The 7,191-nt window shown below is 20.9% G+C and overlaps 1 long non-coding RNA gene across 11 annotated transcripts; it reads left to right on the top strand.

The window, feature by feature from the left end:
- The first annotated feature begins 210 nt into the window (after positions 1 to 210).
- LOC147658045 (uncharacterized) lies at positions 211 to 6,979 on the top strand. 11 transcript variants are annotated; one of them, XR_015291241.1, is made up of 10 exons: positions 211 to 419; positions 1,441 to 1,621; positions 1,768 to 2,057; positions 2,121 to 2,335; positions 3,361 to 3,541; positions 3,688 to 3,853; positions 4,041 to 4,255; positions 5,280 to 5,460; positions 5,607 to 5,896; positions 5,960 to 6,111. It is a non-coding gene; the product is annotated as an uncharacterized LOC147658045 (long non-coding RNA). The 11 variants fall into 11 exon arrangements; XR_015291239.1 differs by having other exon boundaries at positions 3,688 to 3,977; XR_015291235.1 differs by lacking the exon at positions 3,688 to 3,853 and having other exon boundaries at positions 1,768 to 1,933.
- The last annotated feature ends 212 nt before the right edge of the window (positions 6,980 to 7,191 follow it).

Genomic DNA, 7,191 nt, shown 5'->3' with positions numbered 1-7,191 from the left:
GAAAATCTTAATTACGACAATATCTTCTCCTATTTCTTGAATTCTGAAGTATTGTTAAATAATCATTTTGAGAAACTCATAAACCTCTTATGAAATATCAGATTTTTCAAATTTTTGCATATTTTAGAACTGTGGCAATTTCATATATCATTGACTTCATAACAATTAAATTATTAAATTAAATTAAATTAAATAAATTTTTAGGTATAATGGATTAAATTTAAATCAAGAGAAGTATTTCGTCTTCACGTAGTAGTAATTCTTTAAATTAATTTTAAAGAATTAAAATAATTGATGGTATTTTACGTATGTGTGTATACATATATACATATATACGATATATATTGTATTCTTTTATAAAGGTTCATCTCAATTGAAAAAAATAATGAAAGAAAAGAAAAGAAAAAAGAAAAAAAGAGGTAAGAATGATTTTTTGATATAATAAATAATTGATATTTTTATGAAAAACGATCGTTTATATTATCTGGTATTAGCGAAATCCGGTATTTCTCGATCGGTAAATTGAAAATTCACGATACAATATATTTGTTAACTAATTTAATATTAACCGAATATATAACAAATTATGTTAAAATAATATTGTTAACAGCTGTGCTAAATTATTAATTCATAACAATGAGATATGTTGTAAATATATATGATACTTTAACTTTCGAATGATATTATAATATTAAGCTAAAATGTATAATATACGTTATTTAGTTTAAATGGCGTTTTCTGTCGTCACGTGTATCTACTTTACTACTAATACAATTTTCTTGTGAATTTATATTTCGTGATATGTTCATATATGTATTTATATAATTATAATAATAGCAATTTAAAAATACAATACAAATTATAAAATATAAAGATTAAACGTATAATTGAAAGAAATAGTAATGAACAAATAATACGTAACCTTAATGTTTATAACCTACATACGAAAATATTATAACCATCCTACTACCGTTTAAAATTTGACATTAAAAAAAATGAAAATGAAATACGAATCGTGGATGAGATAAAGAATAAAGAGTAATATTAAAATTTAATAAGTGTTTAATGAAGTGTTGGAATTTTCTTATGTCTATATTATTTCAATAATTTGAAAGTGTGAAAGTGTGAATAATTTAATTATTTTTCACTTTTAAATATTTTCACAAATTTATATTATAAAACTAACAATCGCTTATATAACAATAATAGTAATAATAATAATAATAATAACAATAATAATAATAATAATAATAATAACCATAATTATAATAAAAATAATAATAATAATAATAATTATAATAATAATAATAATAATATGATAATAATTTTAAAATATAAATAAATATAAATCTCGCGTATCCATATTTGTATCCATATTAATTTTGCTAGTTTTGTTGTTATTTTGAACATTCTCACATTCTTTTTAAAATTTTGTTCAAGTTTTTTCTGCGGAAGATTTGGAGAATTGGATGTCCAGATTATGGTGGATTTGTTCAATTGCCGTTAAGAAATGCAGCAATTTGTAATGAAATGACAAAGCTCGTTTCACAATACACTGTGCATTGTGTTTTGTTGCGAAAGCCGTGAAGGAAGTTTGGATCCTAGTGTTTTTAAGTGTCATGTAAGTTTTCATAAAATCATAAGATTAAATATTGAATTATATTAATATATTATTGAATTAAGACACAGTTAACAGTGTGAATGATTTTTGTGTAATAAGTATTTGTATATTTTTACAAAAAAATAATTCATCCAATCCGTTCTTAGGTGCGCGTAACAACGTATAAATATTTTATGACTTAAAATTTTCTTTTATCTATAATCATTGACTGAAATGAAATGAAATTATTCTAAGAGAATAGGAAAATAATATTGAAATATTGAGAAATTGATTCCACTACTTGTGGAAATGATATTCCATAATAAAGAAATGGTATCCTGTTATTATACTCCCAATATATTTTATATAAAATATAAAATTATGATTGATATCGATAACACAAATTTAATTGAATTTTTGTATAAAGTGAATGAAAACTTGTGTGTATATACCAACGGTATATATAAATTTTTTATTCGCAAGTTAATAAAAAGTAATAAAAGAATAAATAAATTTTTAGGTATAATGGATTAAATTTAAATCAAGAGAAGTATTTCGTCTTCACGTAGTAGTAATTCTTTAAATTAATTTTAAAGAATTAAAATAATTGATGGTATTTTACGTATGTGTGTATACATATATACATATATACGATATATATTGTATTCTTTTATAAAGGTTCATCTCAATTGAAAAAAATAATGAAAGAAAAGAAAAGAAAAAAGAAAAAAAGAGGTAAGAATGATTTTTTGATATAATAAATAATTGATATTTTTATGAAAAACGATCGTTTATATTATCTGGTATTAGCGAAATCCGGTATTTCTCGATCGGTAAATTGAAAATTCACGATACAATATATTTGTTAACTAATTTAATATTAACCGAATATATAACAAATTATGTTAAAATAATATTGTTAACAGCTGTGCTAAATTATTAATTCATAACAATGAGATATGTTGTAAATATATATGATACTTTAACTTTCGAATGATATTATAATATTAAGCTAAAATGTATAATATACGTTATTTAGTTTAAATGGCGTTTTCTGTCGTCACGTGTATCTACTTTACTACTAATACAATTTTCTTGTGAATTTATATTTCGTGATATGTTCATATATGTATTTATATAATTATAATAATAGCAATTTAAAAATACAATACAAATTATAAAATATAAAGATTAAACGTATAATTGAAAGAAATAGTAATGAACAAATAATACGTAACCTTAATGTTTATAACCTACATACGAAAATATTATAACCATCCTACTACCGTTTAAAATTTGACATTAAAAAAAATGAAAATGAAATACGAATCGTGGATGAGATAAAGAATAAAGAGTAATATTAAAATTTAATAAGTGTTTAATGAAGTGTTGGAATTTTCTTATGTCTATATTATTTCAATAATTTGAAAGTGTGAAAGTGTGAATAATTTAATTATTTTTCACTTTTAAATATTTTCACAAATTTATATTATAAAACTAACAATCGCTTATATAACAATAATAGTAATAATTATAACAATATTAACAATAATAATAATAACAATAATAATAATAACCATAATTATAATAAAAATAATAATAATAATAATAATTATAATAATAATAATAATAATATGATAATAATTTTAAAATATAAATAAATATAAATCTCGCGTATCCATATTTGTATCCATATTAATTTTGCTAGTTTTGTTGTTATTTTGAACGTTCTCACATTCTTTTTAAAATTTTTTTTCAAGTTTTTTCTGCGGAAGATTTGGAGAATTGGATGTCCAGATTATGGTGGATTTGTTCAATTGCCGTTAAGAAATGCAGCAATTTGTAATGAAATGACAAAGCTCGTTTCACAATACACTGTGCATTGTGTTTTGTTGCGAAAGCCGTGAAGGAAGTTTGGATCCTAGTGTTTTTAAGTGTCATGTAAGTTTTCATAAAATCATAAGATTAAATATTGAATTATATTAATATATTATTGAATTAAGACACAGTTAACAGTGTGAATGATTTTTGTGTAATAAGTATTTGTATATTTTTACAAAAAAATAATTCATCCAATCCGTTCTTAGCTGCGCGTAACAACGTATAAATATTTTATGACTTAAAATTTTCTTTTATCTATAATCATTGACTGAAATGAAATGAAATTATTCTAAGAGAATAGGAAAATAATATTGAAATATTGAGAAATTGATTCCACTACTTGTGGAAATGATATTCCATAATAAAGAAATGGTATCCTGTTATTATACTCCCAATATATTTTATATAAAATATAAAATTATGATTGATATCGATAACACAAATTTAATTGAATTTTTGTATAAAGTGAATGAAAACTTGTGTGTATATACCAACGGTATATATAAATTTTTTATTCGCAAGTTAATAAAAAGTAATAAAAGAATAAATAAATTTTTAGGTATAATGGATTAAATTTAAATTAAGAGAAGTATTTCGTCTTCACGTAGTAGTAATTCTTTAAATTAATTTTAAAGAATTAAAATAATTGATGGTATTTTACGTATGTGTGTATACATATATACATATATACGATATATATTGTATTCTTTTATAAAGGTTCATCTCAATTGAAAAAAATAATGAAAGAAAAGAAAAGAAAAAAGAAAAAAAGAGGTAAGAATGATTTTTTGATATAATAAATAATTGATATTTTTATGAAAAACGATCGTTTATATTATCTGGTATTAGCGAAATCCGGTATTTCTCGATCGGTAAATTGAAAATTCACGATACAATATATTTGTTAACTAATTTAATATTAACCGAATATATAACAAATTATGTTAAAATAATATTGTTAACAGCTGTGCTAAATTATTAATTCATAACAATGAGATATGTTGTAAATATATATGATACTTTAACTTTCGAATGATATTATAATATTAAGCTAAAATGTATAATATACGTTATTTAGTTTAAATGGCGTTTTCTGTCGTCACGTGTATCTACTTTACTACTAATACAATTTTCTTGTGAATTTATATTTCGTGATATGTTCATATATGTATTTATATAATTATAATAATAGCAATTTAAAAATACAATACAAATTATAAAATATAAAGATTAAACGTATAATTGAAAGAAATAGTAATGAACAAATAATACGTAACCTTAATGTTTATAACCTACATACGAAAATATTATAACCATCCTACTACCGTTTAAAATTTGACATTAAAAAAAATGAAAATGAAATACGAATCGTGGATGAGATAAAGAATAAAGAGTAATATTAAAATTTAATAAGTGTTTAATGAAGTGTTGGAATTTTCTTATGTCTATATTATTTCAATAATTTGAAAGTGTGAAAGTGTGAATAATTTAATTATTTTTCACTTTTAAATATTTTCACAAATTTATATTATAAAACTAACAATCGCTTATATAACAATAATAGTAATAATTATAACAATATTAACAATAATAATAATAACAATAATAATAATAACCATAATTATAATAAAAATAATAATAATAATAATAATTATAATAATAATAATAATAATATGATAATAATTTTAAAATATAAATAAATATAAATCTCGCGTATCCATATTTGTATCCATATTAATTTTGCTAGTTTTGTTGTTATTTTGAACATTCTCACATTCTTTTTAAAATTTTGTTCAAGTTTTTTCTGCGGAAGATTTGGAGAATTGGATGTCCAGATTATGGTGGATTTGTTCAATTGCCGTTAAGAAATGCAGCAATTTGTAATGAAATGACAAAGCTCGTTTCACAATACACTGTGCATTGTGTTTTGTTGCGAAAGCCGTGAAGGAAGTTTGGATCCTAGTGTTTTTAAGTGTCATGTAAGTTTTCATAAAATCATAAGATTAAATATTGAATTATATTAATATATTATTGAATTAAGACACAGTTAACAGTGTGAATGATTTTTGTGTAATAAGTATTTGTATATTTTTACAAAAAAATAATTCATCCAATCCGTTCTTAGGTGCGCGTAACAACGTATAAATATTTTATGACTTAAAATTTTCTTTTATCTATAATCATTGACTGAAATGAAATGAAATTATTCTAAGAGAATAGGAAAATAATATTGAAATATTGAGAAATTGATTCCACTACTTGTGGAAATGATATTCCATAATAAAGAAATGGTATCCTGTTATTATACTCCCAATATATTTTATATAAAATATAAAATTATGATTGATATCGATAACACAAATTTAATTGAATTTTTGTATAAAGTGAATGAAAACTTGTGTGTATATACCAACGGTATATATAAATTTTTTATTCGCAAGTTAATAAAAAGTAATAAAAGAATAAATAAATTTTTAGGTATAATGGATTAAATTTAAATCAAGAGAAGTATTTCGTCTTCACGTAGTAGTAATTCTTTAAATTAATTTTAAAGAATTAAAATAATTGATGGTATTTTACGTATGTGTGTATACATATATACATATATACGATATATATTGTATTCTTTTATAAAGGTTCATCTCAATTGAAAAAAATAATGAAAGAAAAGAAAAGAAAAAAGAAAAAAAGAGGTAAGAATGATTTTTTGATATAATAAATAATTGATATTTTTATGAAAAACGATCGTTTATATTATCTGGTATTAGCGAAATCCGGTATTTCTCGATCGGTAAATTGAAAATTCACGATACAATATATTTGTTAACTAATTTAATATTAACCGAATATATAACAAATTATGTTAAAATAATATTGTTAACAGCTGTGCTAAATTATTAATTCATAACAATGAGATATGTTGTAAATATATATGATACTTTAACTTTCGAATGATATTATAATATTAAGCTAAAATGTATAATATACGTTATTTAGTTTAAATGGCGTTTTCTGTCGTCACGTGTATCTACTTTACTACTAATACAATTTTCTTGTGAATTTATATTTCGTGATATGTTCATATATGTATTTATATAATTATAATAATAGCAATTTAAAAATACAATACAAATTATAAAATATAGAGATTAAACGTATAATTGAAAGAAATAGTAATGAACAAATAATACGTAACCTTAATGTTTATAACCTACATACGAAAATATTATAACCATCCTACTACCGTTTAAAATTTGACATTAAAAAAAATGAAAATGAAATACGAATCGTGGATGAGATAAAGAATAAAGAGTAATATTAAAATTTAATAAGTGTTTAATGAAGTGTTGGAATTTTCTTATGTCTATATTATTTCAATAATTTGAAAGTGTGAAAGTGTGAATAATTTAATTATTTTTCACTTTTAAATATTTTCACAAATTTATATTATAAAACTAACAATCGCTTATATAACAATAATAGTAATAATTATAACAATATTAACAATAATAATAATAACAATAATAATAATAACCATAATTATAATAAAAATAATAATAATAATAATAATTATAATAATAATAATAATAATATGATAATAATTTTAAAATATAAATAAATATAAATCTCGCGTATCCATATTTGTATCCATATTAATTTTGCTAGTTTTGTTGTTATTTTGAACATTCTCACATTCTTTTTAAAATTTT

Source organism: Apis florea, unplaced genomic scaffold (genome assembly GCF_048593485.1).
Source record: "Apis florea isolate Af1SG1 unplaced genomic scaffold, ASM4859348v1 contig_2357_pilon, whole genome shotgun sequence".
Lineage (NCBI taxonomy): Eukaryota > Metazoa > Arthropoda > Insecta > Hymenoptera > Apidae > Apis > Apis florea.
The sequence above is the reverse complement of the archived record's forward strand: the minus strand, read 5'-3'. Positions and strand labels throughout refer to the sequence as shown.